The sequence below is a fragment of the Sceloporus undulatus genome, chromosome 6 (genome assembly GCF_019175285.1).
Source record: "Sceloporus undulatus isolate JIND9_A2432 ecotype Alabama chromosome 6, SceUnd_v1.1, whole genome shotgun sequence".
NCBI classification, from domain to species: Eukaryota; Metazoa; Chordata; class Lepidosauria; order Squamata; family Phrynosomatidae; genus Sceloporus; species Sceloporus undulatus.
This window is the reverse complement of record NC_056527.1, coordinates 21570967-21582608: the sequence shown is the minus strand read 5'-3', so window position 1 is coordinate 21582608 and position 11642 is coordinate 21570967. Positions and strand designations below refer to the sequence as shown.

General features: G+C 43.0%; 1 protein-coding gene across 5 annotated transcripts in view; it reads right to left on the bottom strand.

Annotated features, from left to right (window-relative positions):
- Positions 1-732, bottom strand: part of MPP7 (membrane palmitoylated protein 7) — a 110933-nt gene extending 110201 nt beyond the window's left edge. For 3 of the 5 annotated variants that reach the window (XR_006104730.1, XM_042476136.1, XM_042476139.1), the window contains exon 1: positions 571-717. The gene's annotated coding sequence lies outside the window, so the exon portion shown is untranslated. Of the gene's footprint in view, positions 1-570 lie in introns of all 5 variants that reach the window. The other 2 variants (XM_042476137.1, XM_042476138.1) reach the window with 2 other exon arrangements.
- Between the last annotated feature and the right edge of the window lie 10910 nt (positions 733-11642).

The window sequence follows — 11642 nt, the reverse complement described above, 5'->3', positions numbered from 1 at the left end:
TATATATATGCCACTGGTATGTGAGGATGTCAATTCAAACACTCACAATGGCAAATATATGTCTGTGCCTGGCTTCCACTCCACCAAATGTATCTGAGGAATTAGAGTGATGTCTAGGAAAGCTCATGCTTTAACTCCTTTTCTGGCTGAAGGCTATGGAATTCTGGGAGTTGGAGTATGTTGTGGGGCCCAGAGCGGAGCTCCCAGAATTCCACAGCCTTCAGCCAGAAAAGGAGTTAAAAGCGGTGCCAAACCGGGTTACTTCCCCAGTGTGGACGCAGCCCTGGTGCCACAATGCGTGTCTGCAGTGTGTTCTGGACCAAGGGGGGAGAGAGGGTCGGAGCCTCAGAGCCACCTGCCTGCCTCCCTCGCTGCCAGCCCCAAATGAGGCAACGTCCCAACCGTCACGCGCCGCCAGAACTAACAGCAGCAGCAGCCCCCCCCAACCGTCAGTCTGCCCGGGCGCATGCGCACAGCCGCCCCTCGAGACCTGAGTGCGGACTCCCGCCCGATTCCCAACGCGCCCTTCTTTCTTTCGCTCGCTCACTCACTCTCTCAATAAACCTTTACCTCGGGAGCAGCGCTCTTGACCCTTCCGCTTCACCTGCCCGAGTGTCCCTCCGCCGCTTCCTCCGCCGCCCCAAGCCTCCCTGATTCATTCGCCGCTCAGCGCTTCGCTCGGCTGCTGCCCAGGCGGACGCCAGGCTCCTTCGCATTGCCGCCCCTCTCGGCTTTCTCCTCCTCCGAGAGGGAGGGGGCGGGGCCAACGGAGGGAAAACACACAACAGCGGCCTGATTGGGCCAGGCGCCTGCCTTTCTGCCCGCCTCTTGCGCCACGCGGCCTCTCATTGGCTGAGAGGGAGAAAGGGGAAAGAAAGGAGCCCAAAGCGGGCGGGCGATGAATTGAGGGGGGCTAAAGTTTGTGTTGGGGTTCCTTTAAGACCTAGCCGTGGTTTTGCTCTGGGGGAAATCGGTGCGCAAAGGGATCTTGTGGCACTTCTGAGGCTAAAGGATCTTGTGTCGCCTCTGAGACTTAGGGATCTCACAGCACCTTTCAGATTCAAGGATCTTGTGGCACCTTTCAGGATGAGAGATCTTGTGATGCCTTTTGAGGCTGAGGGATCTTGTAGCTCTTTTGAGGCTAAGGGATCTTGTAGCTCTTTTGAGGCTGAGGGATCTTGTAGCACTGCTGAGGCTAAGGAATCCTCTTGCACCTTTGAGACTCATTCTGTAGCACCTCAGAAACTGAGGGATCTTGTGGCACCTCTGAATCTAAGGGATCTTGTAGCACCTTTCAGACTCAGGGATCTTGTAGCATCTTTCAGGCCCAGGGATCTTGTAGCATCTTTGAGTCTAAGGGATCTTGTAGCATCTTTCGGACTTAATTGTCTTGTAGCACCTTTGAGACTCACAGAAAGAAAGAAGCTGGTAGCATGACTTTTGGCAGATCTGAGACCTGAGATCCTCAGATGCATATTTTAAACCGATTTAAAACTGATTTTCCAAACCAATGCAGCTGTAATCTGTTCTAATCATTATAGTAATTTAATTCTGTTTTTAATGCACTAATTTTGTATGTGTTTTTTTTAATGTTGTAAGCCGCCTGGAGCCCCAGTCCTGGGAGAAGGGTGGGATATAAGTAAATATAACAACAACTTCAGGCCCCAGAGTTCCTGGCTGTTGTCCAAGCTGGCTAGGGCTTCTGGGAGCTGAAGTCCGAAACACCCGGAGGACCAAAGTCTGGGAACCACTGTCACACCTTAGTGGCTCATAAATGGCATGGCGAAGCGTTGGACTACAGCTCCCGAGGCCACGGTTCAGTTCTCCCCTCAGCCTTGGAAATCTGCTCTTGATATTTTTAAAAGGCGTACTGATAAAGTATTAGACACGTCAAACATTCAGAAAATTATAAAAGAGTCTCATAGATACATTATGCTTGGCACAAATTTTAACAATAGGCTTTTAAAAATTGCGGATGGAATGCAGAACATGCCTCCGGGAAGAAAAGAGATTTACTGGGACGTTGTTCCCATCCTGCTATTTGCTTTCTAATAGGTTGCAAGGATTATATGTGTTGTCTTCTGGCTGCTTAATTGTCACACAGATAATATATAACAAAACAGTAATCTGCCCTATGTCTTTAAGTGCTTTGAATTCTCATAATATGTTAAACCTTGTTTGTTTGTTTTAAAGGAGGAGGGAGCGTTTTCCCCTGTAATGAAGCTCATCCCTCATTCCTTTGGTATGAGAACAAACTCTTTTGTCACAATTAATGTTAATGAACTGACGGCCTTGGGAATACAATTACCAGCTGATCAGGGAAAGATTGCCTCTGCTGCTTTGGTGTAATTAATAGTATCTTAATCTCCGGAAAAGACTTTCACGGCACAAAATTGAAGATTATAAACTTCTGATGCCTGAAGATCAAGGTTTTCTTAAAGGACCAGAGGCAAGTATGGATGGGTGGGAACAGGGCCAAGTTATTGATGGTTCAGTTAACGCAGTGCTTTGGGGATCCCTGTGAACACATGGGAGCCAGCGTGGCTTAGTGGTTTGAGTGCTGGGCTATGACTCTGGAGACAAGGGTTCGAATCCCAGCTTGGCCATTAAACCCACTGGGTAACTCACATATTCTCAGCCTTAGAGAATGGCCATGGCAACCCCCTCTCTGAAGAAACTTGCCAAGAAAACCCCATGATAGGTTTGCCTTAGGGTCACCATAAACCGGAAACAACTTGAAGGCACACAACAAAGAACACAGAACAATGAAGGCATTCTTGCCAACCAGGGCAGCAACTGCTGTCTGCCAGAACTCAGGTTTTGTGTAGAAGCTTGGCCTTGTCCCTTTCCCCCACAACCCAGGGACATTTCTGGGGGGTGCAGACCACACTGGATGACACCTCAGAGGAGATGTCTACCTTCCAGTGTGGAGTGTACCATGGTGACTTTCCTGAAGGTCCTGGGAAGGACCCAGTTCACCCATCCAGACGGAGCAAGGAGGCCACCTGGGATGCTTTCGCCATCCCACAACAAACTCTTGTAGGCATCTCACGTAACCAAATGGCACCTGGACCCCATTGGGATGTGGGAGTTGCAAACAAGGTGGGTAGACAAGAACAACCCATAACACACAGTCCCTTTTAGGTGGTCTACTCCACCAGCCGTCAGCAGCAAGTAGACCAGAGCCTTTCTGTGCCCTAGCAGCATGAGCTACTCCTGAAGGACCATGGACCTGCTGGCGCTAAGGGGGGGGGGGGGGGGGTGTGACAACATGAGTTACCACAGTGGGATGACACCAACCTTAATGACACCACTGCCCCCTCCCCGACCTTCATGTAATTTGAATACTTACAAGGCATTGGTAGCAGGAGATCAGGCTGGGACATCATCATCAGTAGTAGTAGTATTTTATTACCCTGCTCTTTGTAAATGCTCTCAGATCAGCTTAGAAAGCCATCAAGATGCAAAGGCTGGGGAGATCTCACTTTGGGGCCATGTTTGTCCACCTTGGCTTCCAGCCCCACCTTTATCACTCTGTTGAGCCAGTGTGTACACGCACACCAAGCACAAACAACACTGCCCCTGCAGTTTTCCCTTCTTCTGCCTCTGCTTGTGCTCTGGCAAAAACCTGCCCACTGAGAGCAAGCCTCCAGAGAGAAAGAGTCCAGAGAAGAAAAGGGACATTGGAACAAAAGGCAGGGAGATGTCATTGGGTTATGGGTGGCAGATCCCATTTAGCTATGTGTGTGTGTGGGTGAGAAAGAGAGGGAGAGAGACCCTATACTATACTGTTATAGTGTTATATTCCACTTTAACTGCCATGGCATTGTATGGAATGCTGGGACTTGCAGTTTAGAGGAGCATCTAGAATTCTCCACCAGAAAGCTCTTGGGCCTTACTAAACTACAAATGTTGCCATGGCAGTTAAAGTGGAATATAGAGCTATAAGAGTATTGTGGGAAACAAGTTGCATCCACATTGCAGAAATAATTGGGTTTAACTTTAGCTGTCATGGCTCAATGCTAATTGTGGGAATTGTAGTTTGTTTGTGGCACCGGAGCTCTGCCTTTTATCTTGAGTGTTGTGTGACTTAATACTGTATTAAGCTACAAACAAGGGTGGCAGCACAATCCAGTAATATACAGCAAAGTATTCACAGTGGACAAGTACCTTAAATCTCAAAAATACTGTATGTCCAGTCCCATATATATTCTAGGCTATATAACCCTGCAGAAGAGTTACTCAGAATTGTCACTGTTTTTATTCAAAAAGTGACATGAAGATGACAATTTCTCTTGAAGCTATATCAGCTGAATAATTTTCCCCTTAGAAAGGTTGTGTAGCCTTACATGAACTGGGGCTCTGGTTATTTATTTGTCATTTAATACAACTGCTCAATAATCTGTTTTACACCAGTAACACTTACTGGAAATGGTATGGCCAGATACAAAAGATAAGGATCTTGTGCCTTTAGAAGTTATGTAGAGCACATCACTTCAGCAAGTACAGCTATTATTCTGAAAAGTTGGAAATCTAAAATGAGACTACCGATAGTATATTTATGAGTGAGCCTTTGACTCCATTAAGATTTGTCAGGCCCAGCCTGAATTACTTTTTTAAAAAATGCTTTTTAATATTTTAAAATAAAGTCATTACAGGTTGACTCTTCCTTATCTGAAATTTTTGAAATCAGAAGTGTTTTGTATTTCAGATTTTTTCATATACGTAATGAGATACAATATCTTGGCAATGGAACCTAAGTCTAAACATAAAGTTCATTTATGTTCATATACTCCTTATGCACATAGCCTGAAGGTAATTTTATGCATAATATTTTTAATAATTTTGTGCATGAAATTTTTTTTCTATACACTGAACCATCAGAAAGCAAAGGTGTCACTATTTCAGCCACACATCTGGGTAATTTTGGATTTTGGAGGATGTTGGATTTCAGAGAAGAGAGACCCAACCTGTATCCCAATCTGATTTTTTGTTTTACTTATGGGCCATACAGCCTTTTGGGAAATTAAAGATATAGGACCTCTTTTATGTACTGCATATCACCTCCCTATGTGCAAATATGTTCCTCTTGATGGGGCATCAGCTACAATTTTAAATACCTTGACTGACAAGTAATAGAGAGCCAGCCGCCTCTACAAGGCTTGCACCAAGATATGTTGCTGTCTGACACAGATTATTCTCACCCTATTCCCCATACAGAAGCCAAATGCACTGGGAAACAAATCTTATTTCAACCATGACAATTGCGTTAACAGACAAAGCTAAAACTGCTCAGGACTTATGTAGATATTTCAAGTACCAAATTGTTCTTGATCCCATACCAATCCACCTGAAATTTAAGCTCAGTAGGTTTAGACTCAGAAGAAGAATGAGTGAAGATAGGAGGAAGGAACATCAACAATCCAATATATGCAGAATACAGATGACACCATACTACTAGCAAAAAACATCATAGACTTGGAACAATTACTAAGGAAGGTCAAAGAAGAAAGTGCAAAAGGCAGGTTTACTGCTGAACATAAAGAAAACATAAATAATGACCACAGAAGATCTTCAGGAGTTCAGCCTAGACAATGAGGACACAGAAATAGTAAAAGAGTTCCTATACCTTGGATCAAACTGACCAGAATGGGGACTGCATTCAATAAATCAGAAGAAGACTAGGAAGACATGTTTGCCACCATGGCAAAGTCACTTTAAAGAATTTCAGATGCACTAGCTGAACTGAAATATAAAACCATTCACCCTGTGCATATGATCAGGTATATGCAGTTCAGGGTGTGTGCATGTGTTTCCTTCTTGCACAATGTTTTCCTTAACATGCTTTGCTTCAGAAAACATAAGTCCTGGCAGTCACCTTTCCACATCTGAAGGCTCACTTTGCATTGCCCCTTAACACTGACTATCCAACAGTCCTTCCAGCTTCAGCTAATATATATGTTTATAAACCAACTTAAAAAGCTCTGCTTCTGGAGAAATGGAAAGGTATTGTATAGTATTACAATTTGTTGATTTGTTCTGGGTAGCTCTGCCATTCACAAAAACATATTTTATGACTTGGAAGTTTTCCCTAACCTGTCACCCTTTGGATGTGCTGGACTATAATCTCTATCATCCCTAGCAATGACTGCAAGATGTGGGAGTTGTAATCCAAGAAAATGAATGGGGAAGGCACCTGTAATCTGCTCTATCTCTGTCTAATCTAGCTGTATAGGATGCCTGTTTGGAAGCTCAAACATTGCAGGACAAAAATGCAGTTAAAGGACTAGTGCATGATACAGGATACTCTGGGTTTAGGACTAAAACTAATTTCTGAATCAGATTCCAGACAGCCTTCTTCCAATAAGCCGCAGGTTAAAAATTAATCCCTGAAACTGATTCTTCTCTTATTCCATTTGTGACTGCAGCATTATCAGATAAGCCTTTAATATTCTCCTGGTGACAGCTAGTTAAACCTGAATCCTTTGTTTTGCTGTACTGCCCTAGAAATTGAAAGCAACTATTTGACAGTAGAATGTAAGCGATTGTGGTTCTTTAGCAATAGACCTAACCAGCAAACTCACTGCTCTCTCACCTCGTATGTTCTGAATCCACAGCACCATTTCAAACATGGCCAGTTGCAGACTTAATGGTCTTTCATGTAATCCACACATGCTGTGTTGCTCGCAGAAAGAAGATCAGGCACTCAGCACACATATAGTTTACCCTGGTGTCATAAGGATTATTTTACGGTCCATGCATGTTTAAATTCTACTGAAGTCAGGGGGACTTAAGCATGCATAGCTATGGATATGATTGCAGGCAGCTTGTGCTGAAAATAAGGTGGGGGGGGGGGCTCACCCATAAAGAATTTCCTATTTTAAAATGTTGCCGGTGTTGTAACTACTATTGCAAGGTTTTCCTTGGCTGTGGGATTGTTATATTTACTTTAATTTCCTGCAGAGATAATGTTCTAGACCTTTTTGACACTGATGCTTTGGCAGGGCATAACTGAGATTCTTGCATAATTAAACAGCGGATTCTCAGGTGACAGTCATGCTCTTTAAGTGTATTCTTCAGGCTTTTTGCTTGCAGCTGGAATCAGTTTACATTTGCATGGCTGCTGAGAAGGAGGTTTTCCAAGGTCACAAGGGGGAAAAGAAACGCTCTTGAATAAGAAAATGCTGTGTGTTTGTCTTACCACTGCAGTTTGGATTCCAGATTTTGGGAAGGGGGTGTCAGCAGAGAAATAATAGGGGCAGTGAACAACTATTCTTGTTGCTTGCCAGGGGGATAAAGGATGAACTAGAAGCTTTGCACAAGTTTGGTTCTATGCTAGAGTCAAAATTTATATTGTACAGACCAAATTAGACCTGAGGCTAAATGAAGCACTATGTGGCTCTATCCACACTACACAGTTAAATCACTTTGATACCACTTTAAGTATGATGGGTCTGGCCTATGGAATTCAGGAATAAGTAGTTTTAGTGAGTCAGCATAGTGTAGTGGTTTGAGAACTGGACTCCAATCTAGAGATCAGGATTTGAATCAGGTCAAGGGAAGTCACACCATCTCATCCTCAGAGGGAGGCAAAACCAAATACCCTCTGAACAAATCTTGCAAATAAAATCTTGTGATAGTTTTGTCTTAGGGTCACCATAAACCAGAAATGATTTGAAGGCACACAACAGCCAGAAAGCTTTAGGCCTATAATCCAGAGGAGTCCAATAGTGAATTCTGTGTGCCCCCACCGTGCTATAATCGCAAGGCAGTTAAAGCCAAGGCAGTTAAAGTGGGATCAGATTGCTGCAATTGTGCAGTGTAGGTACACTTGTAGTTAGGTTATCTTTTAATTGTTAATAGATATTGCATTTTTCATCATGACTAGGATGCAAAAGGAAAGGTTAAGGGATAGATGTAATTCAGTAGTTGATCACCTATTTGGCATGGAGAAAGTCCTACCTTCAGTCCCCATTGTCTCCACGAAAGGCTGAAACCTTGGAGAGCCATTGACTGAGCTAGATGGGCCTGTGGTCTTGCTCGGTGTAACGTGTAAGACAACACCCTATCTTTCCTCTCTGAGCATAGACTCTCTCCCTGTCATGGTCTCCCTGCCCCTCCAAAGCATATATTAACCCCGGAAGGTAAGCTTCCCTGTGTGAAAGGAAAAGACTAGTGCCACTACTTGCACATCACTGTTAACAGAAATACATTTTCAAAAATAATTTTTAAAAATACTGCACTTGGGAGTCACAACACTTTGTGTCTAATCTGTTTCTGAGGCCAGGGTGGAATCTGTGCTTCCAGACACCATTGGACATCCACTGCATTGGCCATGCTGGCTGGTCAGCTCCATCCAGCATTGCCAATGGATTACCACTGAGGGTTGATCAGAGTGGAAGTGCAGCAGCATCCAGAGGGTTCCAGGTTCCCCAACTTGAGATCCTGTGCATGCCTACTTTACTCCACTGAACTCAATAGGACTTCTTGGTAAACAAGTGTATGACTGTGCGGCTTAGACAGTGAATAAGTGGGATGAGTCACAGTTGATACATTGGAAAGAGTTGTATTAAATAAATAGTAAGTGGTATTTTACAACATGAGGAGAAAATATAGGCCACCTTTATTGTGGCAAGGAAGGCATCAGAGTTTGGAAATCTCTTTTGGTTTGCAACTCCTACCTATAGTCTCCCAAAGGATGGATAACCAGTCATACCAGCTTGTTATATTTTCATATATGGGGTGGGGTATTGTCAGCAGTACAATAATTTACAATAATATTCCCATAGAGATGCCAAAGGCTAGACTTTACTGGAGACAGCTATTCATTTGAATGAATATTAACAGAGTGATTTTATAATGTTCCCCCTTTAAATGAGCCAGCTATTTCCCAGACAGGTTGCTTGTGAAAGAGAGAGAGTGTTGCATAATGGTTTGAGCATTGGACTATCACTCTAGAGACCAGAGTTTGAATCCCTACTCAGCCTTGGAAATCCACTGGGGCAAGTCACACACTCTCAGCCTCAGAAACCATGTGATAAGTTCACCTTAGGGTTGCCATAAGTGAGAATAAAAAAGGCAAACAACAACCGCTTTTTTAAAATATATCTTGGTTGCATTGATCTTGAATTAAGTGTGACAGAAAAGTTTTTAACAGCCATCATCTGTTAAAAGCTAGAAATAATACTGTGCTGGTTTTAGCAGCCTCATCTGGAGATTTTACCCAAGTAGTATAACCTCTCACGAACTTTTCTTGAGTCTTGGAAAAATTATTATTTTGGATTCGAGAATGCCATCTTACCCTTTGCCTCAGACAATAAAATGTCTTGGGCTGGGGTAGTGGATCAGCCAGTAATCCCCCTCTTCTAAAGCCAGAGTTTGAAAAGTTATTTTTTAACCTACAGCTTCCAGAATCAGCCATTTTGGCCAGTGGTTATATTGGATAGGAGATTCTAGCTGTACTGGCTATGCTGGCTAGTTGTAGTCCAGAGAAGCATCTTTCCATGAGCTTTGTTTAACACTTTCTAAAAAGATAGCCGCCACCACATCTTGTGGCAATGAGTCCCATAATTTAGCTATTGCTCTTCTGATAAGAAATGTGTTTTATCTATTCTGAATCCATAGCTAGCCCATTTTGTTGTTTGACTCTCAAGTTCTACCATTATTGGATGACTTCTTTGGATCTGCATTCCCCACACCATGCTTAGATCATTTGTCTCTTGGGAAATAAAGATGGGTTTCTTTTCCTTTTCTTCTTACTCCTTTTGTTGTTGTTTTCCTGGTGTTTCTTCCTGATGCCAGTCTGCAGCACTTTCATTTCAGATGAAAGAGATTAAACACTGGGAAATCTCTGAAAAGACCTAGACATGCATTTTAACACTTGACATTTGAAATGGGCTTTCATTCATAAGTCAGCAACCAGAATCTGCAGTGGTGAGGTCATGAACAGAGAACAAGCTCTTTTGATTTGCAAAACAGTTAAAAGGTCATCTCTCCCTCATTATTTTGTTTCCTGGTAAATTACCGCACAGTGTTGTTATCCATGAATTTAGCATGATGTTGCATGCGCATCTCATTCTTCCACTTAAAGGATACAAACAAAACATTGTGAGAAAAGCAAATAATACCACTGCAAGTTCTGGGACTCCCAGTGGTTTGCTCTGCGTGTGTTTGATATTGCATTTAAGGTGCATAGCAGGAGAAAAGTGTATTGCTAAGAACTGGGCTTTTGAAATCATCTTCACTTCATGAAGATTAAACCAGCCAACTTTACTCATCCAACATTCTCCATCTGTTCTGATTTGGCAGTCCTAATTAATCCTCTGTCATCCCACTTTTCAGCTCCTTTTAAAACATCACAGTTTCTCTCTTCTCCTCCCGCATTCTCTCTTTGTACTCATCTTACTCCCATTGGTGCAAATTGAGTTCAAAATACAAAAGTTGCTTGCATTCATGGGGAAGAGAGGAGTGTACAGCACTGTTCATCTCCCTGTAGGCTCAGCCAAAAGCAAGCTGCTGTAGCCTCTCAGCTTGTCTGTTCTCCCTCATTAATAGATTTTGCCATCTTGACAACATTGTACTGTACATTGGCCATATGTGTGACAGTTTTCATGTGTGAAATGTTGTAAGTGGCCTCTTTCAGAGCACTGTTGCCCAGGCAGCTGCCTGGTGTTAATACTGAGCCTGTGTGTATGAACACCCCTTCACATGAAATCTAGCATATTGGGGAAAAGGTTTTAGCTTCTCCTCCTTCCTGCTCTGCTAGATTTCTTTTTGTTGATTTCTTGTTCTTTTTCATTTTTTTCCCAGAAGAACATTTTTTCAAAAATTGTCTGAAATGATGTAGTCCATCCTAGCACAGCACCAAGTTGGAGTGGCTGTTAAATTGTAGGAATTGTAGTCTAAAACAGTAATTTTTCCAAGCTCAGCCAATATCATCAAGAAGGTTTGAGTGTTGACTAGAACTCTGGAGACCAGGGTTTGAATCCTTGCCCAACTGTGGAAACCCCTGGGTGATTTTGGGCAAGTCACACTTTCTCAGCCTCAGTGGAAGGCAAACCCCCTCTGAACAAATCTTGCGAAGAAAACATTGTGATAGGGCCACCATCAAAACAATGTGACGGTACAAGACAACAACAGCCTTCTATTTTCCTGCATATGCAAACTAGGGCCTCACTCCACTTAGTAATGTGAACTGATGTTGCTGCTGTGTGCCTTCAAGTCCTTTTGGACTTATGGCCACCTATCACAGGGTTTTCTTGGCAGGTTTCTGCCATTGTTATCCTCTGAGGCTGAGAGAATGTGACTTGACCAAGGTCACCCACTGGGTTTCCCAGTGAGATTCAAACCCTGGTCTCCAGCGCTATAGAACAGTGCTCAAACCACTATACCACACTGGACCCGTTAAATAAATAGGATTTACCATACAGCATTTGATTCAGTGAAACTACTCTAATCAGGCATATCAGACGGCTTTAGAGCTGGATGTGCAAGACATACAGGTTGCACGGTATCTAGTTTCAGCTGAATTTTATGTAATGTAAACAATGGTAATTATATTATTATTTTAAATGAAAGTCCACTTTGATTTATTCTTATGAGATATCCACTTGTATTCTTTTGCAGCTGTCACACAAGGATTT